Here is a 26,548-nt window from a genome sequence, read left to right as displayed (position 1 = left end):
GGGGTGATAATATTTTAAGGCTTTTGTGAAACATTATACACATAAGCCATCTGTGTCTCGGTAGAAACAAGACCTTCTAGGGGGTCAGGGATTTCTTTAAAAAAAATCTTGTCCATAGCACTCTGTCGGTGTGTATTTTGAATTACCTGGAGGGCGAGGGTTGAGTCTTAAGTCCATCGTGGGACAGGTGGCCCATATTTCTCTGTGCCCCCAGATTGCCCCCTCCTCCCCAGTCCTCTTCCTCAGTCCAAGATGAAGTTCCCTAGTAGATTTGCACAGAGGTCTTGTGGAAATGGTTTTTCATTTTATTGTTTCACCAAGGAGGGCTGCCATCATGATCTCTGTGGTCAGGTTTTGGTGACCTGAAGGCTATGCAATTGGGGGTTTCTATTAAATAAAAATAATATTACAAATAGAAAATTAGAACAAGGGTGGTGACAGGGACTCTTGGAAGTGGGGACCATTAGTTTTGTCAGCTTCAGGTGCAGTGGCCTTTGGCCATGAGGACCCATCCTCATGGTCTGAAGTTGGAGGGATTAGTGGGTTCAGTGGGAATGTTAACTGAGTGTATCTCATGGGCTAGGCATTGTCGTACTTGTACTGTGTGTTCCTTATTTGAGACAATGAGCTCATTTAACCTCAATAGCCTCTTTAAAATATTAGACTTTTTATTTTGAGATGTAATGTAGGTTCCCCTGTACTTGTAGGAGATAATATGCGGAGGGCCTATGGACCCTTTGCCCAATTTTCCTTAATGGTTCCATCTTGCAAAGTTGGGGTACAATTCATTACTGACTCACTAACCCTTTGAGGTTTGTGTTATTGCCCTCATTTCTATCTATGATTAAACTGGGGCTTAGAGAAACACACAGGCCTGCCCAGGTCACCCACATGTTTAGTGTGTAGTCGGGTGTAACATGGGCTTGGGATTTCCAGGAAGTACCATTATGATGGTCTGTGGCAGGGAGCAGCATTCACTTTGCTTGTTTATTCATTCATTCAACAAACATTTATTGAGTAACATCTGTGGGTCAGATGCTTTCACAGGCTTATCTGATTCTTCAGCAGTACTGAGAATCAAGTATTGTTTTGTTCTTTTTAATCTGAGAAAATTAGCTCTGAGAGTTTATAACACCCCCCAAAGGAAATATAGCTCATAAAGGAGGGATAGTAAATTTGTACAGTCCCTCCTCTTTATGCAGGTGGTACCCTAGTCATTTTACATTTGTAAACTTCCATAATCCAGATATATTATTGTAAGGCAAGGATTTTTTTTTTAAATTGAAGTATAGTCAAGTTTACAATGTTGTGTCAATTTCAAGGTGTTTTTTGAATTTTGAAATAAAAAATATTTTTTGAGAAGGGTAATTAGGTTTATTCATTTGTTTCATTTTTTAAAATGAGGTACTGGGGATTGAACCCAGGACCTCGTACATGCTATGTATGTGCTCTACCACTGAGCTGTACCCTCTTCCCCAAGGCAAGTTTTCTTATCCATTATTCTGCAGTTTAGGAGTTCAAATAAATTGGTATTGAAATCCAGATCTTTTGATCCTACTGCGGTTCTTTTCTTTATAATCTGCTGAAGGGGGGTGGGGAAAGCAGTTCCTTTGTTCATTTATTTATTCCGCAGTGTTGAGCACTGACTTTGCATCAGGGTCTTGCTAGGTGCTTGGAAACAGAAAACAAGAAATGACCCTTCTCTGCAGGGGCAGGAAGCCTAGACCAAAAGCTGGGTAATGTGATCCGAGCTACGGTAGCCATGTGCAGGGTCTGAAGGACAAACTGTACCCCCTGCTTTGCTTGTGCTTCCCTTGCCTTCTGGCTTGTACACACCAGGTCACCGCAACCCAGAGGCTCCCGCAGCCCACAGCACAATATTTACCTCGATCTCCTCTCCCCTCTCGGCAGGGCCTGCAACATGCGCATCCCTGACTATGTGCAGTGTGCTGAGGAATACGAGACTCTCCCCGTGGTCGTCCAACCCGTGGGGATCATTTCAGAGGACAATTTCTTTTGCATCTATAAATGAATCTCCTTGGTGAGCCAGATCAGCCCGTGCGGCTCCCAGTGGGCACTCTGTATCCACTACAGGCACCACTATGCTTTCGAGAATGCATGGAGTGACTTCCAGACCCACCGCACGGTCGTGGGCCTTGTCACCATTACCGACTGCCTCTCGGCCAAGGCCTTCGAGAAGCTCCATGTACAGAGGAGCTGTATGGCACCACGCTTAATGACTCTCAGCTCTTTGTCTTTGTGCTGCATGGGGAGGTAGCCGAGCAGCCACGCACCAACGTGGCCTTCAAACTACGAGGACTGCCGGGTGGTGGAGAAGAGGATCGAGGACTTCACTGAGTCACTGTTCATCTTGCTCAAGTCCAAGTGGCTGGATGGGACCCTGACAAGTCTGGGGAAAGGATCCCCCTCCTCTGCACCTTGTTTGAGAAGGAAGACTTCATGGGACTGGACACAGACAGCAGGTAAGTCTACCTGGAGGCCCGGCCACCCTGGCTGTGTGCCGGGTTCCTTCCCTACATCCAGGAAGGGATCAGCAAGGAAGAGGGCTGTCTTGTAGCCAAGGGCAGAGGGAGGTGCAGCCCGACGGTTTACAGACATTTAAAAGTGAATCTGCCTTTGTTACAGAGAGATCCTTTTAGGGTCATTGTGGAGACTTCCTCCCACTTTTCAGCCAAGACCCCTGGTGGGACCCCCGGAGTTGCTGTCCAATAGAGTAGCCACAGCCACTGATGCTATGAGCGCTGGGGAAGAGGCTGTTCTGAGCTGAGATGTGCTGTAGGTCAAATGCACATCAGACGCTGAGACTTGTCTAGTAAAAAGAATGTAAACTATCTTGTTACTTTCATATATTGATTACATGTCAAAATGATAGTATTTTACATACAGCAGATTAAGTAAGATCTGTTCTTAAAATTAGTTTCTAGTATGTGCTTTTTTTGTTTGTTTGTTTGATTGTTTCTTTGTTTACCGTTTTAAATGTGGCAACTGGGAAGCTTTCTTTACATGGCTCTCATTTCAATTTTGTTAGGCAGCCTGTCCTGGGACAGTGTCATCCCTTTGCTTATAAATGAGATGCAGAATCCCGAGAGGCAGAACGAGTTGCTGGTTGAGCTGTGTCTGGAGCCGGTGTCTCCTGCCTCCCAGGCCCAGCACCTGCTGGGTTCAGGCCCTCTCTTCCTCCCCGACAGCCAGCATGCCAAGTTAGGACATCAGAAACACCTCCAGGGAATTCCGGATGAACTCCTTATGCAGGGAAAGGCGTATCACGGAGTATGAGACAAAGCAGGGAAAGATTCATCCTCACTTTGTCCCTGTGATTAAGTCAACGGCCCCACTTTTGCCTTGGAAGTGCAGACGAGCTCTCCTGGGCTTACTACCCCCCCACCTTGTGCCCTGTTTCCCCGTGTATCTATCATGCATTCCCTCGGGCAGAAGAGGTGAGATGCCTTTGCCCAGAGGTGGTCCCCCTTTCCTGGGGAGATTGAGGGAAGCTGTGACCCCACGGCCTCCGGCCTCGTGCATTGAGTCTGGAGGGCGATCATGGTGGTACCACAGGTGACGGTCGGAGGACCTGGCACGGGCCTGCTGTGGAGGCAGTGCTCTGTGATTCTTGAACTTACCTAAGATCAAATCCTACTTTCTGGTTGTTGGTAAGTTGGAGGAGAAGATGCCAGAGAATTGATAAAAAGAAAGTCCAGACCAGTCCTGTGAGTGAGAGGCACAGGGGGCCCGAGCCCCACCTGCGTGTGGTGCCTGGCAGGCTCTGGATGAATTTCCTCTTCCTCCCGGACATACCTCTATGACTTTAGTAAGGGGTGAGACATGTAGTGGCCATGATCTGTATTTGTCCTCACAGGGCCCTGTGATCTACACGTCCGCACACCCTTCTGCTCCTTGGGGATGAGGTGGCAGGTTTAGGTGCTTGGGCACTGCTGTGGGCACAGCTGCCAGCACCGGGCTACACCGAGGCTGGCTCCGTTCACCTCACATGTCACCTCCGGCTGAGCCCCCAGGCGTTAGTCAAGGTAGGTGCATCAGTGCAAAGTAAGCAGGAACCATGTTCTCCCCCTGGACAGACTGGTGGGTGAGCAGTGGAAGCCTGGAGCCCTGCCCGAGCCCCATGGCCAGTGCCTCCTCTTTTGTCATAGGAGGCACTGGTGACATTTTTGCTCAGCAACTGCTTGGTTCTGAGTCTGCAGACCCACCAGAGAATTCCAGCTTGTATTTGCGTTTTGAAGTTTGCCCTTTGGATTTGGCGGAGTAGCTGGATGTGTGCTTAGCCCATAGTGTTGACACTGTCACCATTGTTTACCCAGAACCTCGTGTACCAGGCATGGCTCCCGGCATCAAAATACAGCAGCACATTAAACTCCCTCCTGGTGGATTTGTCTGTTTTGGTACCATAAGGGCTCAGCCAGCATCTGAACGTCAGTGAGATAACGCAGCCTGTGAGCTCGGGTCAAGTACGCTCTCCTCCAGTCACTTTTACTCCATTGTTGCTTTTACTATTCCACAGTCATTAATTTTTAAAACAATGCTTTGGTGCAGGAGCAGAGACTAATTCTCTCCTGCTACTCTCGTTGGGAGTGAGTAAAACTGTCCAGCCTGTAATGCTACCACATTTTGTGGCTTAAAAGCTGCCTAGACGCATGTATGTGGAGTTTTGGTTAGGGGCGCTGACCACGTTGGGGTCCCCAAGCAGTGTCGCTCCCTTCAGGCCTCTGCCTTCCCTGGAGCAGGAGGTGAGGGTGGGTCTCACCATCCCCACGTCCCTGGGCTCACACACTCACGTAAATTCTTGTACATGCTGTCAAAGTCATTTTTGTTCTTGTGTGTTTCTAATTTTCGCTTGTTCCTCTTTTCCTTTTTCTTTATTCCTTTTTCTCTTTTACCGCGCAGTTGCGTCTGAAAAGGTGGCTGTGCATATCCTGCATTGGAAATAGCTAGATCGCCCTCCGTGCTGTCTCCATCGCTTTAAAAAGCAGAAACTTTTCAGGTGCCTTGATCCATGCATTATCCTAGTCATCTTGTTATTTTCTAATTTTTTGGAATATTTGCTTTTTTAGCACATCACCCACTGGTGTTTGATAACTGTTAAAATCATTTCTTTGAGGAACCTGTTTGGTCCTCCTTATATTTGGTGACAAATGCACCCTTATTCAATTAGTTTAATTGTTTTGAAGAAGTGAGAAGCGAATTGATTTAGGCGGCTGTTGAGGGATTCTTTTCATGGAGTATTTAAACTTGTCAAGTCAAAGTCTGCAGCATCTTGCTCGATTCCTGCTTTTACACAAACGTGCTCAGCACGCGGTTCCTGGCAGTCTCTGTGTGACGTGCGTGACGGCGCTTCCTGACCGGCGGTCACTGGTGAGGAAGTGGCAGGTTTGGGGGTGAGCAGCTGCAGGGGACACTGTTGGAGGAATCAGTCACCGTTTGGTTATTTAATTTTTTTTTTTTTGCATTCAACTTCCCCGTGCCATTTACTTTATTTTGCCTTCATAAAGGGGCAGAAGTGGGTCTAAAATCCATGCCACTCTTTTGTTCCCTTTACGAGGCTGGTTTTTCTGAGTATCAGGACAACATATACTTCTCCTAAGTAGCTGGATTACATGGATCTGGTGGACACAGGGACTGTTAAAGGGACCGTAGCTTCCTCTCTGCTCCAGCCAGTGGGCATTCAGAGCCGGGTCTGTGGTTTGCCTCAGCAGCCGTGCAGGCCTCCCTGCACCGGCCTTTACTTTTAACCCATGTTGGCATTAAAGAGCTGACTCCGTGTTTGTTGCAGCTGACGTCCCCCACTGACAGCCGTGTCGTTAGTTTGCGGTAGTGAGTCTCCAACCCCCAGTCAGCCATGAAGGAAGATGCTTTGGCCAATCTAAGACCTTGGATTCTCACCCCCACCCTTGTTCATCTCACCCAGGGGAAGAGTTTGGCCACCACCATCATGCTGATCATGAGGTCTTGTTTCTCCTTTCATGCTCTAGTCCAAATGTGAACACTTCATCCTTCACTGACTTGGTCTCGCTTGAGACAGGCCAGACATTCTGAAAGAGTCCATCACATTCTCGGGGGGGAACAGAACAGAAGTATGTCTCGCAAGTAGAAGGAGTCTAGGCTGTCCGGTTTGGCAAATGCAGGCTGGGGTCTGTGATTGTTGGGCTGTGCCCTGGACACAGGCCTTTCCCGTGGCTCCCAAGGGCCAAGGGGTCGGAGTGAGGACAGCCTTGCTTGGGCTCCTCCATCCTCATCTGCTCAGTGGCAAGTGTGTCTGCTAATAGGAGCTCCGCCAGACCTCGGGACCTTCAAAGCTCAGATCACGGAAGAACCTTGAGTCCCTTCTCCAGAGCCTCCTTTGTGAGAATCCAGTGCCTTCTGTGGTGACCGGCGGCAGGAGATGCCTCCCCCTCCAGGGAGCACCCTTCGGAGGACTGTGACTCAGTGCACCTTGCTGTGAGCTTGTGGGGATCCGGCCGTGGTCCCTGCAGAACCAGACTTGAGATGGGCTTAGCGACAGAAATGACAGGACTAATATTCCAGGCCAGGGCTGGAGTGAGGGAACAGGGGAAATTGAATGTGACCTCAAACACATAGGTGAGTGCTGGGTCTGTTACTAAAATGGGGAGCATGGGAGGTACCTGCCAGAAATTCAATTCCAGAGTAAATGGTGGACATGAGGCATTTTTAAGATGCCATTTTTCATCCAAGTTAGGACTTCAAAGAGGCACTCGGGTCTATGGCCCTGGGGCTCAGGTGAAGGAGCCGGACTAGAGATACACGTTGGGAGTCGTCATTCTTAGCTGGTGTTCACAGCCGCGCATGTGAATTAGATCATCTTGAGAGCTGCAGACTGAGGCTGAGGCGGGGCAGGTCTGTGCCTGGGTTGGAGGAAAGCCCAGACCATGCAGCTTTGGTGTGTCAGTCAGCGGCGTTTAGGATTTTCAGGGCAATGTCATTTATCCTTAAGGGGCCGGGGGTTGGTCAGGGCCAGCCTGGAAGAAATCTGAAGGGAGGGTCGTGGCCACGTGTGTGTCTTGGGAAGTTGCAGAGTCTGCAGGGTCCGGGAGGGTAGACTCCTCAGAAGCTGGAGTTGGAGTGGGGCGTGGGTTGAAGGTAGTCACAGTAACATATCAGTGAGGGAAGGAGGCCTAGGGAGTCCCCGCTCTTCCTGACTCGCTTTCCAATGAACAGAAGGCAGACAGAGGATCTGAAGTGAGAAGGGATGGGCGCTGGGAGGGGAGCCAACCTGGAGAATGGTGCTTGAAAATTTCTGGAATAGTCTCCCTGCAAAATAGAGGTTAAAAAATCCAGAATCTTAAGAATATTGATAGTGACTTGGGAGAAGGCAGTTGTTTTTCTGGCCTCCTAAGGGTAAGGCATGTATCCAGGGACACACAGAATATTCGGGCAGTCTTTTCCGGGCGTTTGGTACCTGGGAAACAGCACAAGTTTAAAGGGGGACAAGGGCAGTGGAGGGAAACTAGCCAGGCCCCGTGTCAGGTACCAGTCGGCCGCCCTACTTGCGTGTTGCATTCACATCCATGCTTCCCAGGTGGGCTGTGGCAGACCCCTTTTGCGGATTGGCAAGCCTTCTCAGAGGGGTTAAGTTATTGGTCCGTTTAGAGGGTAGTAAATGCTGTAATAGGATTCAAGCAGGGTCTTGTCAGACTTCAAGGGCGTGTTTTCTCTACTAATTCCGGTACCTCCCTGTTGTACGTGAAATGGTGTAGTGGGTCAGTTTTGGGGCCTTTCAGAAAAAGTACGATTTAAGTGCCTCAGGACTGATTCACAAAGCTCAGTGTTCTTTGATTGTTCTGAAGCACCGCAGTGCTTTACGCACCACAGAGGTAAGGTCTTACTCCTTTGACGATGAAGTGGTTGCAAATGATGTATAGGTGCAAAACCAGACTTAGCAGCTTCTGAAGGGAAACTCTCCAGTTCTCCCTTGATAGACTTTCTTCTACGGGATGTAGCTGTGCTGCAGCATAGGCCTGAGCTGTCCGTATGGATTGTGGGTTTGATATCCAAATTTAGCATAAAACAGTCAGATGAAGAAAATCAACGTTCACAATTTATTTTTGGGTTTCATTAGACAAGATATACTATCAGGTAATGGCCCATATAGCTAATGAAATTGAGTACAGAACATTGAATTTCTTACTTTTTATTTAGAGTTTTCTTACTGCATAAGTTTGCCTGCTTTGGAACATCAGCTCCTCCACAAGGGAACTTGTCAGTTTGTTGGTGTGATTGCATTTACACAGTGAATGTAATCTGGGCTTCCTCAGCCCAAACTCTCCAGTGCAGAATCACGGGCTGTAGCCATCTCTTAGTCACGCAAATACTTCTAAAATTATATGATGCCAGAAATGAAAGAAGAGAGAGAGAGAGAGACATTGCCTTTATCAAAATTCCTTTCAATTCTGACTGCAAACTGTTGTTGAGCAGCTCTGGTTTCCTTTGGATATGAATATATACATTTCTTTGCATGTAACCCGGGTTTTGGACTAGAACACCAAGCCCTTGCTTTCCGCAAGCCACAAAAATAGTAGCCAAATTGCACTCGTTTGAAATAATTTAATCTTTTTCTGAGAAAGAATCCTTGAATTTGGGACTTCAGCTGTGATTTTTGCTTTTTGCTTCTCCCACCCCTCTTGTAATCTCTCACTCCTTCCCACGTGGCCCCCAATAGGTCGTGGTCCCAAAGGAGCAAGCAAACACCCAGTTGGTCACCATGCAGTGCTGCTACAGAGGGAGACCTGCCAAGACCTAAAGGATATTATCAGAGAGGACTTCCTGGAAGAAATGGGCTCTACATTCAGTTGTGAAGACAGAGTAAGGGTCAGCCAGTAGAAAACATGAAGGCTGTGGCTCATGTGGCAGAGCAGCCCGGGTAGAGGCCTGGAGGCTTGTGCGGTGGGGACTCGGGGAGAGTACCATGTGTGGTCCAGGGTTGTGGGTGCCCCTGCTGGGGAGGACACTGGAGAGGGCCTGGGGTGGAGGGCTTTCGAAGAGCTTGAGTTTTACTAGAACTGACACAGGAGGCAGTGAATGGTGTCAGCAGGAAGTGACCCTCAGGAAAGGTTCTTCTGGTTTTGCTTCTGATATTCTACAGTAAGAAAGGTCGGGACGGGCGAGAGCAGGTCTGGCTGTCCCTTTGAGACACACCCCATCATTCATTTATTCATAACACACACACTTCTGAGTGTCTAGGGGAGAGAGGTTGGACCCACATTAGTAAGCAAAATGCTCCTTGGGAGCTTAGCAGTGTCAGAAGTTGACTTAGCCTAGAATGTTCTAGGAACAGAGGAACAAATTGCGGAGGTTGGAGGGAGGGAAGGCTTCCTTGAGAAACAAAATGAGCCTGGAGGCAAGTGGGAAGTAGGAGCAGGTCAGGGGGCCACTGAGGTCACTGGGGACCTGGGTACTGAGGTGAGGATGGGCGAGCAGGGTCGGGGGTGGGGCTAGAACTCTACCAGGGAGCCTCTGAAGGGTTTGAAGTGGGGTGATGTAATCAAATTTATGCTTTGGGAAGGCTGCCTTTGCTCCGCGCGCGCGCGCGCGCGTGTGTGTGTGTGTGTGTGTGTGTGTGTTTGTGTGTGTGTGTGTGTAGCGGGGAAGAGGGGGAGGGTGCCACCAACTGGGGAGTGACATTAGAAGACCATTCACAGGCTGGGAGGCCACAAGTGGGAGAGGGGTATCGGGGCTGCTTGGGGACGGCAGGGGCAGTGTGGATGCCGGATTTCCTTATGGGGAGGGCTTGTTAGCTGGGCCGCACTTGCGGCGCCTTTTGGCTTGAAGAAAACAGATGGAGGCCACCAGGTGGACTTTCCTCTTCTCTTCTTCCCTGCCTTGTGTGATGATGCTTGCTCAGCCAACATTTGGAAGAGAAGAGTTAAGTTCCAGGGTAGCCCAGGACTTTGTTGAGCTGGTTCGAGTGAGATCTGATAGGATTTATGTTTGTGTTCAGATCTGCATGTTCACTTAGCTAGAAACGTCCTGTCTTTTGAATTTCCATAGGGGTTTTTACTCTTGATAAAGATTGCTTTCTTGGTGAGAGGAAATTTAATACAGCTGTTGTCTTTCTCAAAAAAATCATATCTTTTAAGAACTTTAATATTCAAAAAATAGGAATATTTAAAAATGATAAAGTAAGGCTTTGGTGTAGTTTCTTTGGTTTCTTAGTTAATGTGGACTTAGAGCCTTTGCATTACTTAATAGCACATCCTTGTCAGTATTTAAAGGGCTGTTAGTGAGCGCCCCAGGCCCCACCTCTTAAAACATCATTAAAGTTTGCTCTGAAATGGTGAGGTCATAAAGGTCTTGTTTGCAGAAGCCAAACACTTGGTTTATAATATGAAGCATTGCTCCATTTATAAAATAATAATAGGTTCAAAATTAAGAAAGTGGAAGATAATTGAGTTTTTTAAAAGCTGAAACATAATCTTTCTTGTGCTAATTTTGAACTGGAAGTTTCGAAAATAAAAATCCTACTGTAATATCATCTACGTGGAATACATATATGCTTTCCGGTTTGAAAAATAAGTCCGCAGTGGTTTTTGAAGTCAGGAGCATTCCAGCTCAGATACTGGCATTGATGGTTGCTTGTTTTCAATGGCAGAGCCTAAATTTGCCTTCTTAGCTTTTTTTTTTTTTTTTTGTAGTGAGAGGGTTGAGTAGTGCTTTACCAGCATGATTTTGGGGCAATTTGGGGGCAGATGTTGTGCACCAGCAGTGAGATATTTCCATGCATTTTATTTTCTGGACATCACCAAGGCATATGTGGGGTTTGTGCCTGCAGGCTGGGATGCTGCAGGACTCCCTGGTCCATCACAGTTTTGTCCTGGAGCTGCTCCGGTCAGTGAATGATTTTCTGTGGCTTCAAGGTAAGGTGGTCTGATGCACATGATCAGATGTGTAGTTAAAGTGCTATTACATGAAATAAGAGAAACCTAGAAACATGAGGGAGGAGAATTGGCTGAGCTAATTTCGGTGGGGAGTCTTCTTAGGTGACTCCCTCCCCGTGATTCCTGCCAGTATCCTCCCCAGCCCTGCACGGTAGTCCTGCCGAAGCAAGCATGCACTTTGCTCAGAAACGGACTGAATTTCCTTGTGCCTCTGTTTGTTTGCTTTTTTTTTAAAGCACATCTTGCCCTTTGCTTAAATGCCATCCCTGCTAGTCACCTCTTACACTCATTCTTCTGGTTGTCGTCCATACATAGCTGCTGAATGGATGAACTGAATGAAGTATCTCCATGTAGTGGAACATTATTCATACGTAAGGGTGAATAAAAAGAAAAAAAAAATAAAGGGGAAGATGAAAAATGCCACCTGTTCTGGGAAGTCCACCCTGACTGCTCAACCCACGCTTTTCCCATTGAATCCCCACCCCTTATGCTCCACTCTACTCTTTTTGATAGTACTTACCACCTTTTAATAAACTAACGTTTTCAAAAAAAAAAAAAAAAAGAGAGAGAGATGCTGATACCACTTCAACATGGAAAAGCCTTGATAATAGCACGTTAAGTGAAAGGAACCAGACATAAACGGCAACATTTTGTTGACTTCAGTGATCTGAAATGCGCAGAATAGGCAAATGCAGAGGCAGAGAGCAGGTGATGGTTGCAAGGGGCTGGGTGGAGGGGGATTAGGGAATGACTGATAGTGACAGGGGGTTTCTTCTGGGATGATGGAGTGTTCTGGAAATAGATGGTGGTGAGGGCTGCACAACCGTGAGTGTGCAGAAGACTGCTGAACGCTGTCTCTGGGAGTGCCTGTGGTTGGGGCGGCTTTATTTTGTTCTCACCCTGCAATGTGAACAGTCATTTTGTGCTGAGACAGTTCTACTCCAGTGAGTGGTGAGGCTCAGAGAATTTGCAGAGTCATGTTTCTTTTCTCCCCCTTGCTGAGTGTAGGCAAAAAAGGTTTAAGCCTGAGAAAGTGCTCCATCTGCAGAAATGTATTTCACTTTTGCATGGTGTAAAAATCTTGAGAGCTTTTTAATCATTGAGGATAGCCTGTGAGGGGAAACAGCCCGTGAAGCCTGGGTGCGACCTGGAAGAGCCGCTCTTCCCTCCCTGACAGGGGTGGGGATTTCACCGCCGTTCAGGCAGTGAAGGGCCCAGACCCGTGAGCAGAGTTGGCAATCGTGAATATTTATGTGTATTCGCTGCTTCATCTTGGATATTAATTTCAAGCTGAGTCAGTTTGTGGCGGCAGCCTCATCCTACATCAGGAATCTATTTTATGTGCTCTTTGAGGTGGAAACCAGACAGACTTTATTATTTAACAGTCTCCCTTGAATTGATATCTCAGATTCCTTTGTAAAAATAAAACAGCAGAAATACACACGTCCTTTAATGCCAGTGTGTCCTGGATCGGGTTTAGTCTCTGTGCCTTAGTGGCCTTAACTGCGGGCGGGGAAGATGATAACAGTGCTTCCCTCAGAGGGCCTGGTGAGGGGGGAATGAGAAGCACATATTGAGGACTTACACGAGATGCTCATGAATGTCCGAAGTTAGTGCTCTCAGCCTGGTAAGGCCTCAGGGGCAGAGATGTCAGAACAGAGCATTCCTAGCCGGAGCTCGATCCGTGTTGGCAGCTGTTATGATCACTATCACCACTGTGGGTTATCAGGTAGTTTTAAGACTTGGTAATATGAATTCTTGAATAATGTTAAAAGACTAGACATCTCAGATCCAGTTTACATTGTTTTCAAGATTTCCTCTGAGAAATGGATGTTTTATTCCCCATCAGAAGTCTGAGTTGAGTCTCTAAAAAAATTCTGTATTCCTCCATCTTTTTGCTTTAATTCTCCATTTCTTAAAAGAAAAGTTTTTAAATGGAGTTACTGGGGACTGAACTGAGGGCCGCATACATGCTAAGCACATACTCTCCCAAATGAGGTATAATCTCACCCAGAATTCTTTTTAAACTTTACTTTCTTAGTATTCAGAGGTTAGAGGCCTCTAATTCTTTTTCTGGAGACTTGTCCATGAACCTGTAAATCTATTATTAATGGACAAATCTTGGTTTATTAAAAAAAATCAATAGAATATTCTGCAGTCCATCCAAAAGAAAATGCTCATTGATTTAAATGTTTCTCCTTTATGGTGATTTCTACTTTCTGGTCTAGCTTAATTTATTAACACCCATCCTCATCATCATAATGACAAAACTCGCTCTGAGTGGACACCTCCCTAAGGCTAAAATACTTTCCTCATGTTTTACTTCATAGCAGGTGTTTGAGGGTAGGTACCAGTGTCTCCTTTTTTGCAGCTGAGGGATTGAGAGATGGAGCAGCTTGTCCCAAATTACACACAGCTGGCAGTGGCTAGCTCAGTGCTGGAATCCTGGCTGCACAGAATGCATTTTTAATTGCTCCTCTAATCAGCCTCCCGTTGAGTGGTTTCCCAAACTCCTGTGACTCCATAAATGGCCAATTTTAGTGATCTCAGCCTGATGAGGCCTTCAAAGGGGAGACACCAGTGAGAATGTGAGACAGAGTGGCATAAATTAAAATTGTACATTTTTACAAAAGTTTTATTCTCAGGTAATGACTTAAAAAGTTAATTTTTTTAATTTTAGTGCTCTGTGAGCACTAAAAACAAAACATTACAAATAATTATAGTGCAAAAGAGAAGTGGGCTTTGAAAGTCCAACCATTGCTAGTGATGTTACTTGCTTTTCTCTAGTGGCCCTTATTGACAGAAATACTTAGAAAGACTGAATTGGTTTTATGTAGTCTTAGTATGGAAGAAAAGATTGCCAGTGAATATTGTAAGTAAAATCATTACTCTTTTCTTTCCTGATGATGAATAGGTAAGTTGTTTTTATGGCTTAAGTACATTTCCTCATTTTTGAAATTTGAGTAATATCGTTTTCCTTGTCTGTGAGAGTTAGACGCCTTGTATACAAAGCACCCAAGAGGTGCTTAATAAAAATGTGCTGTCACAATGACAGGTATTTTAGAAGGATCAACTCTGAATACTAAAGGGGGTGGCTTATTTCTGATGCATATTCAATATGTATATATATGATATATATGAATATGGCTTAAAGTAACAAGGATTCATTTATTTTTTTTAGTGCACTATGAAGTTTTAATGAAATCTGTATCATTCTATTGAGACAGGGATTAGTTAAATTGTCTTAAGCAGATGACATTGAAGATTATTTACACAGAATGTGTATTGTTACAACTCAGAATTCGTGTTGCCGTGTAACATCCACTCAGACATTTAAATTCGCGGATTCTGACCAGATCCATTAAGTTTAAAAAATCCACATTTATCATTTTCAGGGAATAATCTTCTCTCTTTTGTGATTAAAGAAAATTTTGATTTTTTTCTTGCACTTTTAACAGGTTTAAAATATCAAAACATTGATTTGACATGTAACTTTTTTAATAGAATAAATCTCATGCTGTTTTAATATGTAAATAAACGTTTTTGTATTTCAAAAAACTTTTACGATTTCCTGGCTCTTTGAGAAGTATTTTGCAAGATACTTAGATTAACTACTGTTGGAAAAATACAGACGTTACTTTTATGAATATAGGCCTAGTAAAGATCTGTTGGTTTTTGCTACAGTGCAAGACATGAGGCCTAGGAGAGCTTTGCTGCCGATTGCAAGGAGGACAGATCCCAGGTCTCAGTCTCCCCTACTGTAAACTGAAGAGGCTGGACTGGTTTCTTTCCTCCTCTAAGATGAGTTTCCATAAGCCTATGTCTTTTGTTTATATTCAGGAGTATTAGCAATATCAGATTAAATACTGAATACCCCTCCCTTACCCCGAAACAAAGTGCAGTATGTGCTACAGAAGCTTTTAGTTATCTGATTCTCGTTTCTGATCCTACAGGCAATTTTGTGTTGCATGTTTCCCGGCAACCTGGAAGGTCTTTTTAGCCATAGGTGGCGCTGTTGCACCTTCTTACTGTCTTAATTTTCCTATTTGTTAAAGAAAGCTTAAACAACGTTATTTTATTTTGATTTCTTTGCTTAATGCTTCAGAATAGCACAGTCTCCATTATGTCTGTCTACCTGGAAAAATTATTCTGCTTATATCTTAGATTTATTCTGTCATCTCGCTGTGAACATCTCAGACTTGCTGTGTAAACAATGGCAAAATTGGACTTTTCTTCCAGTGCTAGAAACCAGTGAGCCGGGAATTTATAAAACAGCTAGAAGCAGCCTCTGGAGCCCCTTAAAGCTGAAAAGTGTACTGGGTTCCCTGAGTATTGACCCCGCCGCTGTGTGTTAATTAGTGGTAGGAGATTTGGTACATATAGGAAGGGGTGTAGTTTTTTGACTTGGGTTTGCGTGCACGCGCTGCCACTGAGCCACGTGAGCCTAAGTCAGTTCGTTCTGAGATTTCCCTCGTCTGTGAGATGGGGATGCTCATATCTGCTTTGTAGAATTGTGAGCATTAGAAATTATATAAGGTGTTTACCACAGTGGGTATGTCAAGAGGGCTCATAAACTTTAGCTACTCTTTTGTGAGAAGCCATCATTTGATAGTCTTTGGCAATTACTAAGAAACAGGAAAATAAGGAAAGCTGGTTTTATGATAAAAGATATTTGAGGAGGTTCCATATTTCCTATACCCATAATTTAGCATCAGCAAAGTCAGAACTGTTACACAGTCGCCCTGAACCAACGTTAAGCCACAGAATTTTTTGGTACTTCAAATATGTTGGGGCTTAATGGGATCCAATACTTATACACATGTTGTCTCCAGCAGCCAACTGAGAGATGACAGAAAAGAGTAAGCAGGCGATATATGTCTTCATTTTTACTGATGAAGCCACGTTCTCCATGAACTTCAGGGCTGTGGGAAAATGCGTGTCATTATACTGTGTCCCAGAAGTAGAGACTCACCCTGTCCCAGGTAACTCTGGGCCACAGCGAGCCTTCCCTTGAGAGGACCTGCCCCATCATGCACAGGGCTGTCCTGCCATGGAGCTGAGCATCCCGGGTGCTTCACAAGTGTGGCCAGCACTGGAAGGAAAGGAACGGTTTCAGAAACTCTGCTTGTCTCTCTGGACTCACACCTCACTCTGTTAGTGTGATAAAGGCTAGCTGTGGGCCATGGGTCTGTGGTGTGGAGAAGCACTCTCCGTGGCCAAGAGGAGTGGGGAGGAGGCATCCCCTCCCTCAGTTTAAACAGGTGATGTTATGGAACAGAAGGGTGCTCCCCAAGAGTTTATAAAAGGAGAAATAAGGATTTTCTTTGGGACTTAGTCTAGCCAGGAAACACAGAAGATGATTAGAAAGGAGACTTGTAAATCACTTTAATATTAAGTTGACATTTGTTGAGCACCAATAATGTGCTACATTCTTTTCTGAGAGTTTTACAGAAATGAATCCTTCAATCTTCTCAACAATCGAGTAAGGAATGTTTGATTTTTATCCCAGTTTTACATTGTGGAAACTGAGGCACCCAGAGGGTAAGTTGGCCAAGGTCACAGAGCTAGTAAGTGGCAGAGCTGGTATTTAAACCCTGGCTGTCTGGTTTTGAGGCTCCCAGGGATGGGCTTTGGGTGTTTAGAGATATCTGCATCCCTGGATCTCTGTACCTCTGTGCATCAGTTTGCCCAATAAGGACAGGGAAAGGAGAGTTACACAGGTGCTCACAGTCGTGTCTCAGCCACTGTCCACGAAGAGTGCACCGTGATTAGCGTTAATTGTTTTCCAGGCAATAGATCTGTTGGTATAACAGAAATTTAGTCCATTGAGTTAATCTACAAACCCTTCCTGCTCTGCTTCTGTCCATGTTTGCCATGTTACAGCCTGCCCGTGATTAGGCCGTGGAGGAGAAACTGTACTCATGGTTGAACTCTGATATTTCAGTCTGGTTCATAGTTTCACATATTCTGTTACATTAATAAGTTAAGTTTCTGGTTTTCTTGCATCAGTGTCTGGTGAGTTTGGTTAATGTGAAACCAGTCCATGGGAGCCCAGGTGTGCTGACGGTATAATTTCTGAGCACGTTGTGGCACTTCTACACGTGCAGTCCTGACTGGAGGATGTCCGCCTTGCTCACTGATTTCTCCAAACAGCAGGGCCCTCTCCCACCCCCGGATGTGAGGCTGGGAGCTCTCTGAGTAGGCCAGTCAGCGGCCAAGTCCACCAATCAGAAAATGATGCAGTACCCGGAAGTGGGTTTAATAGAAGAAAAGGTCTTCCAGGTAGTCCGATGGGCTGTTCGAGTCCATTTGATGATAAGCTGTTCACTGTCTGTGGTTGAGCTGATTCTTTGCTGTTGAAAAGTCTGGATTAGATGAAGGGATTTTAAAAAGCAGAAAGGAGTGATTTCAGGTGGTACTTCCACACCGGTGAGAAGTGATGGATGACGGCCTGTGTGAGGAATAGACAGAGTCTTACAAACTTCATAAAACAGCTTTAAAAGCTCTGCCATCTGAGTGCACTTCATAAGGGGTCCAGATCATCACTGGTCATGCTGAGAGGGCAAATAACTGATGATGGCATAAAGGACACGGAGGCACCAAAAAGGTCTCAGTCATGTTCCCTGTTTAAAGAATGTGACACAGTGTAATATATTTGAGCTGGTTTTTCACGGAACAATTTTTCGTGTTTTCTGGGACTCCCAGCTCCCGAAGTTTCCACGCAGCTGCATGTCCCCTCACTGCAGCTCTGTCAGCACTTGTCCTGGGCTGACGTGATGTCACGGGGAGCAGGACGGTCAGCGTCCCCGGCTCCTCCGAGCTCCGTCTCCTCATCCGCAGTGCTGGGCTTCTCATCCGTGTCTACTTAGAAGGGTTGCTGAGAGCCACACCTGATGGTTGTCAGGGGTGATTTGTGGTTGTCCCTGTGTTTGACGTATAGTCAGTATTTGATAGAAACACATGTTTTTTATTATATTTCTGGCTCCTACTTTGCAGTGGTTTTTAGTCTGCATTTTTTTATAAATTTTTTCTTATATTTAAATAAGCAATTTTTTGGGGGGGGGATTACTGGGGATTGAAGCCAGCACATTGTGCATGGTAAGCAAGTGCTCTACAACTGAGTAATACCCACCCTCCTTGTCTTCACTTAAAAATAAATATTGCAATACACAAAGTAGCTCTTAAACACCATCATGGGACCTATTTTCTGTATAGACAATTGAATACATATGCTATTTCAATAAGAATAAATGTTGGGACATACCTTTCTGATTCTGTTTACTTGTTTAAAAACGATAATAGCTAGTGATAAACACGAGTCTTGGATCCAGTACTTCTTAGGGTCTGCTTTGACATCTTGGGAAATTACATTCTACAGAGAAGGCAAATTGGGTCTCGTTGATATTTGGATGATTTAGCAGATGATCAAGTCTTTCAAAACTTGACAGTTTTGTATTTTAAACTAACTGCAAAGTTATCTTCTAGAAGTTGGACTTCCTAAGCTTGTGAAGTGCTCAGTAATTCAGTGTGTATGTGTTTGTGTCTGTGTGAACGTGTTTGTGTGTGATTTCAGGAAGGTAGAAATAAGTTCCATGTAGCCCTCTGATACCTTCCTCCTCCAGTTCAAGTTGTAGGCATATATTTACACAAGTAAATTGATATTCTTTAGTCATTTGACATATTGGTGGGAATACGAGGTTCTCACACTTGTTTCAGAAGGGTTGGGGAGCATCAGGTTTGAAAACAGGAGGGGAAAGAGGCCGGGAGGCACTTCACACTCTGTGCAGGGTTTGAGGAACAGTAGCTTTTCTTTTTTCTTCTAAAGCAAACTGGCGCTGAATTGTAACACTATTATCAGAATTGCTTTTCTGATCAGATACAAGTGCCTCAGAGTTTTCAAGGCAACATGAATGATGAAATCCGTTTTAGGAGTTATCTTTAAAGTAGTGTTAATTTTCAAGTAAAAGGCTATAGCCTGTTCTTTCTTCGAAGGGTAAAAGACGTTCTCATTGATCCAAGTGCATGATCAATGTGCTTAGTTTCTTTGGGGTTTTTTTCTTTTTTTTTTAAGTGCTTGTTTCATTGTGGTTTGAATGAATGTTTAAAATTTCTGAATTTTGTTCTTTAGAACATGCTGATTTATCAGAACTGTTAAAAACCTGATTGATCTTTCGTCTTTGTTTGGAGGGGCACCCTTTTGATTTCTGTTGTCTGTTAAAGAGGGAAATTCTTCCTCTAGCCTGCAGATCATTAAGTGAATGGTTTGCAGTGTGCCTTTAAAATTCTTTGAATGCTTTGAGCATGCTTGTCTAGTGAATTTTGAATTGACTCATAGTAATGACTTTGCTTTGATTCTGTGGCTTTTGCTCCTCTCCGCAAGAATTTGAATTCTCTGTTGCATTTTGTATACGTGTTCTTATCAGGGGAAGAAATTTTAAATTTTTTACAAAGGTGGGTTTTCCTATCCCCTCTGAATGCCTTCTATAATTGATACAACAAAAATCTGTTATTGCAGTGCTTAATTATTTCATAAACTAATTTTTGGCTTAATCAGAAGCAATGAGAAAGAGTGATAATAAAAAATATGAAAACCTTCCTTCCTTTGAAGAATAGAAATGAGGTGGTCAGGTTCACGCATGTTTTGTGCTTGACACACTTACTTTCATGTCATTGTGTATCATGATTCGGAGATGGAGTTGCTTCAGGTTTTATAGATTTTTGTTTGAACATTTTTGTTGTATTCTTTCTCCAGGCTGATGTTTCCTGTTGGGCTTGTGGAAAGCGTAGAAGGGAAACAAATTCTTTGTTTTATTTTCAGGAGGCCTGAGTTGCTGATGAGAAAAGAGGGTGGGCTGAGGAACAGAGTGACACTCCCTCTCCTCCCGGCTGAAACTGATGAACAATGAAATCAATTAAGTTTATCAGTATTTGACCAATAGAATTCAGCGAGCCCAAACTGGCAAGTTATGCCCAATGGAAAGTACTGAATTCACCTGCAGAATTAGGTGCTTTGCCAATTAGAAGCAGCTTAGAGCAATCAGAAAAATTAGTTCATATGATGAGATATAAAAGAATGTAATATCTTCTATTTCTGAAACTTTTCTTTGTTAAGTTGTGTAGAGCTAAAATTAAGTTTCAAGCGCCAGGAGTTAAGAGTCTGGGTGGTTCTGTGGGATCGTTAGTCAGGGATGTGTCTAGATCCTGCTAGAGTGTCTGAAGCTGGCAGGAAAAGACCCAGAGCTAGGATTTGTTATCCTAGGGTGTCCTCCATAATGGTTCCATAATGGTTACATGTCGGAGCCCAAGATTAGGTTAACAAATTGTAACAGACCCCAGCCGCCTGTCAATGTTCAGAAGAAAAATGTGTGCTTAGTAACTGCTTTGCAAGGAGGAGCCTGTGCATCCTCACTCCTGTCTCCTTGCCTTAAAAAGCAGAGACAATGCTTTGCTTGCATAGTTGATGCTTTAGATAGCACTCTGCTCATTTCAAAGCAAGGACCCAGGCCCTCAGCTATAAAAGCTGGGCTTGTGTGCTTTTAGATAGTCTATTATCCCCAAAACAAGGACCTGGCTGGTCTTGTGGTCTGCTTTGTAATTCACATATCTAAAGAATGTATCTTATTCCCCTCACCCCATGACGTCCCTAAAGATACTCTAAGCCTTTGTACTCATTGTGGATTCTACAATCTCTGTCTCCTCCCGTCTTTCCTCAAGTTCCTACTTACGATCACACAACTGTTAATGACTTTTTCCTTTCGTTATACACAGTAAATATAGGAGCATTTGAGAGGCTCGTGCAGTTGGCTCCCTACTCCTTCTCTTTTTCTGGACTTTTCCCACAGAGTCTTGAATAATCATCCCGTGTCGGTACGACTTCTGCCAGCCATAATCCACAGTTCCAGGTGAGAATGATGCAGGCTTTATCTCTCCTACCCAAGGGAGAGAGAGAAGAGAATTGAGATCTGCTCCCTTGTGGTCCCTTCCTTCCCCAGGGCCACTCCAGTTCACCTGCAGCCTTCTGGCCTCTGCTGTCAGGGCCTCTGTCCCAGGACTGACTGCAGCCATTTTTTCCCTTGTCAACATTTCCTGTGCCTTTCAGAAGTTGGTCTCTTCTCTGCAATTCAACCCTGGCAGATGTGATGGTGGTCAGCGTGCTGGTGGGCAGTCACCTGGGGACTCCCAGGAGCCATGCTGATTCTCCTGAGTCTCTCATTCGGGGTTACAGAACTGTCGAGCAACGTAGGAAGCCCATTCACGTGAGGGCAGCGCAGCATTCCATCACTTTCATTTTATTTTTGAAATTTCAGTGGAGAAATTATTTGTAGCAAACTGTTCCAGTTTTTTGGCTGACTGCTTTCCTCACCACCATTTCCTTGTTGGATGTGGTGCTTGTTTTAAGAACCAGGTTTCTTCTCTGGTTATTTCTAGCAGGTGGGCTTGCCGAATCCTTGATCTGCATTTGAAGCAGAATGCTTCATCTTGATGTCAAACTGATTTTCTTCATTCTGAATATTTCGTATACACTCAGCAACTGTTTCAAGTGAACTGCTCTTGTCCAATTTCGGTTAACTCACATTTGCTGATCTCCTGCTTTCATGCTGAGGGCAGTTTCTTCTTCCTGTAATAAAAGTTAGCAATTTGCATCTACTATGGGAAGGTACTGGCCTGAGGTGCTTTTGTTCTTAACAGTTTTAATACAATTCACCCATTAATATTTACACCGGTTTTTACTCTATGCCAAGAATTGTGCATCCCAGTCAATCTTAGAATATTTTCATCCTCCTAACAGGAAACCCCATATGCATAAGCACTCATTCCCATCTTCCCCATCCTCCCCCAGCCCCAGGGAGCCACTCTTCTCTCTATGTGGATTTTCCTGTGCTGGACATTTCATGTAAATCAAGTCAATTCATGTAAATGGAACCGTCTATCGTGACTGACTTCTTTCACACTGAGTAACGTTTTCAATGTTTGTCCATGTTGTTGCCTGTGTCAGTACTCCATGCTTTGGTATTGCTGAATAATATTCCACTGTATGGCTGGGCCCCTCTGTTTACCCATTCATCACGTGATAGACATTTGTGTTGTTTCTTCTTTTTGGCTGTGATGAATAATGGCACCGTGAACATTCCTGTAGGAGTTTTTATGTGGACATTTGTTTTCAGTTCTCTTACGTGTGTGCCCACAGAGCAGAATTGCTGGGTCATTCAGAAACCAACTGTTCAACTCTCTGAGGTCCTGCCAGGGTGTTTTCCAAAGTAGCCACGCAGCGTTACATCTCACCAGCAAGGGCTGCTATCTCTGATTCCTGTGTGTCCTCATTAGTTTTTGTTATTCTTTTTTTAAATATAACCTAATGTAGTGAGTGTGAAGCGGTTTCTCCTAGTAGTTTTGACATGATTTCCCTTACAGCTAATGATTTTGAACATCGTTTCATTGTGCTTATTGGCCATTTGTATATTTTCCTTGAAAAATACCGTTTGGGATCCTTTATTCATTTTTTAATTTAGTTGTCTTTTTTGTTGAATTGTAGGAGCTCTTTTTTATTTGGAGATACAAATTCCTAATCAGATAAATTATTTGAAAATATTTTCTCCTGTGTGTTGTTTTTTTCACTTTCTGGATGGTGTCCTTTGAAGCAAAGTTTTAAATTTGATGAACTCAAATTTATCTCTGTTTTCTTTTTTCCTTGTGCTTTTGGGGCAATATTTAAAATCTGAGGTATTTTATTTAAAATTTACATATAAAATATCTTAATTTTTAGGACCGTCCTAGGAGACGGGTGCTGTTGTTGTCCCCAGTCTATGGATAGGAGGCTGAGATGCAGAAAATTTCACTGACTTATGAGTGTCAAAGCTACCCAGTGCTGTGGGAGTTCAGAGCCTCATGATTGTCCCCAAGCATCTGTGCTCTTCACCACCATGCTCCACTACTGCCTGGAATCGTTAATGAAAAAGTCTTTCCTTTTTTGGTTTCTTGTTTGTTTGTTTTCTCATTGGGAACCTCATCTCCTCATTTTCCTTTCGGATATCAGTGTAGGTTTATTATAGGTCTCATGTAGGCAGAAGCATTGCTATCAGTTAACTTCTTTATTACTCACTCTCCGGTGATGATTGTTGCTATTTGAACTAATCAAGTCATGTTTAAGTCTTTTCCTGCTCATGACACTGAAAAGAGTCATGACTTACAGAATGCTCAGAGAAGAAAATAATTGATTGATTTTATTTTGCTACCCAATCAAACCAATCAAATAAAAACCCCGGTGTTGACACAGACGGTAAGCCCTCCAGGATAGGGTCACTGTCTTCCTTGCGTTTCATTTGTTTGGTCACAGTGTCTGGATAGTGACTTGCTGTCCAGCAGTTTTGTGAGGATACGGTGTTCGTGAATCATTGTAAGGACAGAATTTTGACAAAAGACTGTAATGGTCATTTCACGAGGGAAAAGATAATATAGAAATACTGCTCAGATCTATTTTAAAATTAAGTTTGGAATGTTGAGAAGAGTTCAAGAAACCCTACAAAGATCTTTTTCACTTATTTTAGATCTATCTTAGGCATATTATGATTACATAGCAGAGTAACTTATCAACTAGATTTGACAAGAGGGGTGTATTATTGATTATTTGTTTTAGTTGAAATATTCTACCTGGGAAAAAGTAATCAGTGCCCATAAATGAACAAATATGTTTGTATTTCTATGTAACATGGGAGCAGACTTCATATGTTTCTATATAATATATATGACTGTGTGTTTTAATCTGTCTGTCAGTGTATTTATAGTTTTTCAGCAATGTTGTAACTTTAGAATTCTTCTAAGAAAATCACCCCCGATTCTAGCGCAGTTTGTACTGTGTATCCTTTCTTATGCATGGGATTCCACTGTCTCCTCAGTGAGGAATTTCCTCCCCTACTGAGGTAGTATCAGAGTTAAAGGAACTGTGATTTCTAGGCCTTTGCTCTCCATGTGTTTGCATTTGGATGTCAATCGCGATTTTCCCTTTCTTGAGTTTTCATTGTTCAATTAGAATTTTTGAAAATAAGTGTTAATATGTTGTATTTGTCTCCCTAGAAACTTGATGTGTTTGTGCTTTTCAGTTTTCAATTTCTTAAAAATGTAAATGCACTCTTGTTTTTAAGTAGTCCTTTTTCACTAGATATTTGTTTACCTCTTTATAGTTAAAATAATTTTTTTCCAATGAATGAATCGGTGTGCATGTTTTAAAAGATACCTTACTTTTTATTTTCCTTATTATAACAATTATATTCATTCTAGAGAATTTAGAAAATAAGGATAAACACAGTAATAACTTAAAAATGGCCTCTAATCTCACCTAGAGATACAGTTGTAAAGTTTCAAATTGAGAATTACAAGTCCTCTCATGTTGTACTTATTTTTCAAGATCGTTTTGGTTACTGAGACCCTCGAATTCCCATATGAATTATAACAGCAGCTAATCAGTTTTTGCAGAGGAGCCCGCTGGGATTGTGATCAAGACCACGTAGAATATACGGATCACTCTGGGGAGCAATGCCATTCCAAGAGCACTGTCTTCTGATCCAGGAATGTATGTGGCGTGTCTGTCCAGGTATTTAGGTCTTCTTTAATTTTTTTTCAGCAATGCTTTGAGTTTACAGAATATTATTTTACTTTATTTCTTTGCCTTTATACTGAGGACAAGTGTGCAAGGTACCGGGATCAGAAGTGTATTTTAGCCCCACCCCTTGCTACCAACATGGTCGCTGCGCTCTTGCTTTGCCTTGTGTACAATCTTGCACAAAATAGGACCTCAGTAACTCTCTCTTGAATGAATGATTATATGATTGTAGGATGATGCTTGAGAGTCCTTGTGATTTTTTCCTCCAGCCTTTCCCCAATTCTTAACTATGCCCTTTCTCTTCCTAAACTCCAGCCTGGTTTTCAGCCTGCCTGTGGCATTGATTTTCTCTATCTGTAGACTCTTCCTTTCACTGGTTCACAATAATGTTACATGTGGGCTGTGGAAACTTGCTAGATGTCAAGAAAGAACAAATCCATTTCATGCTAGTATTTTTACAGTGTGGTATTTTTTATCGATTGAAATTAAATCAGGGTGACCCCCTGAGCCCTCCCGTGAGCTCTTTTCACTTTCCTACATCTGATACTGCTCTGGTTGCTACATGTGCCCTTCCCCCAGCCTTGGATTTTGGGTTGAGTAAGTCATCATCAGTGGAGCCCTCTCTTTAAAAGATGAAGAGAACATTGGCTCCTTCTCCCTGGTTGGGGACTTGGATGAGATGAGATACCAGATAAAGAATGGAGCTCCACCTCATTCTGATCCCCGTTCTTTCCGTTCCATTCTCCAGAGGAAAAGAGTGCAATTCAACAGTATAAAGGTTGATTGTGAGCTAATGAGATAGACAAGACAATCAATCATTTATTAAATATCCTTTCATGCCAGAAACAGATGTATTATACACACAAAAATCACACAAAGCATGATAATATCGTGCTTACAGACGTGTGTCCGAGTTCGAGTCCTGCTCTGGAGTGACCAGTCCTGTGAGATGGAGAACTGGTAGGTTGGCTTAGGCTCTCCAGGACTGGTTTTCTGTCCTGCAGAGATGGGGCTTGCTAGGCTTCCCTCCCCCGTAGAGGTGCTGTGGGGTGTAACTGTCACGCGTGCACAACTGCTCGTTCCTCGTAAGTGCAGGATAGCATAAATTTTGCGGTGATGGCATATGACTGCCCCATGTAGACTCTCAGTGCTCCAAAGGGATGCCTTGTGGTTTGGAGATGGGATTCTCATTTCTGTAAATACCCAAGGATTGTGGTATTGGGCCCTGCTGATTTGAATCTATTCTTTAGAAAGTACATATTGTAGATATATTTTTCAAGCATGTGTGCTTTTTTTCTTTTATTATTTATAGTTCTACCCTCTCATCTCTTGGTGTGACTTTTCATGGAATCCAGGAAACAGTCCTAAGCTACCTGCCTCTTCACTCTTCTCCGTGGCGGTTTTCTTCCCTGACTAGAAGAGGGTTTTGCACAGGGAATTTTATTTGTTCCCCTTTTCTTGGAGTCTCTCTTTCGGTCTGCCCATCTCTCACCTGCCCATCTGTCCATTTATCTACCCACTCATTCTTCTGACTTGTTCCAAAAAGCATTTCAGACAGCTTACAGAAGAACAGATACCAAATAAACAGGTTAGAAAATGGGGCCAAGTTCAAACTGTGAGGCTAGGAGGCGAGCCTGTGTGAGGGTTGCAGCCGTGAGACACACGCCTCTGCCCTGTGACTTATAAGATCGACAGCAAGAGTGTGCCTGATGCTCCCAGCAGACACAGGTTAACAGGGTTTGTGGGAGATGCTCACTGGCTGTGAAATAAATAAGTGGCTCAGGAGAAGCCCAACCTTTCCAGCTACAAAGGCTTAGGAGAATATTTTGAGTGTCTTCCAAAATCAGGGTATTGCAGTTTCTTTTGTCAGAGTTCAAAGTATAGTTGGTTACATTCTATACCTGGAAATTTCTCCAGAACTCCTTACCAAGTGAGTGCCATTGCTCGGGAATGAGGTGGTTCTGCTCATTGACGGGGGTTGGCCAGAAACCGAAAATGACAGCTTCAAAGGAGCCTGGGATTTGTC

The 26,548-nt window shown here is 43.8% G+C and overlaps 1 long non-coding RNA gene across 1 annotated transcript in view; it reads left to right on the top strand.

Moving 5' to 3' along the window:
- The first annotated feature begins 1,955 nt into the window (after nucleotides 1-1,955).
- Nucleotides 1,956-26,548, top strand: part of LOC135320820 (uncharacterized) — a 32,011-nt gene continuing 7,418 nt past the window's right edge. The window contains exons 1-4 of the long non-coding RNA XR_010380161.1: nucleotides 1,956-2,483; nucleotides 3,878-4,046; nucleotides 8,711-8,853; nucleotides 24,328-24,513. This is a non-coding gene — a long non-coding RNA (uncharacterized LOC135320820). The remainder of the gene's footprint in view (nucleotides 2,484-3,877; nucleotides 4,047-8,710; nucleotides 8,854-24,327; nucleotides 24,514-26,548) is intronic.

Source organism: Camelus dromedarius, unplaced genomic scaffold (assembly GCF_036321535.1).
Source record: "Camelus dromedarius isolate mCamDro1 unplaced genomic scaffold, mCamDro1.pat HAP1_SCAFFOLD_195, whole genome shotgun sequence".
Classification (NCBI taxonomy): domain Eukaryota; kingdom Metazoa; phylum Chordata; class Mammalia; order Artiodactyla; family Camelidae; genus Camelus; species Camelus dromedarius.
The sequence above is the reverse complement of the archived record's forward strand: the minus strand, read 5'-3'. Positions and strand labels throughout refer to the sequence as shown.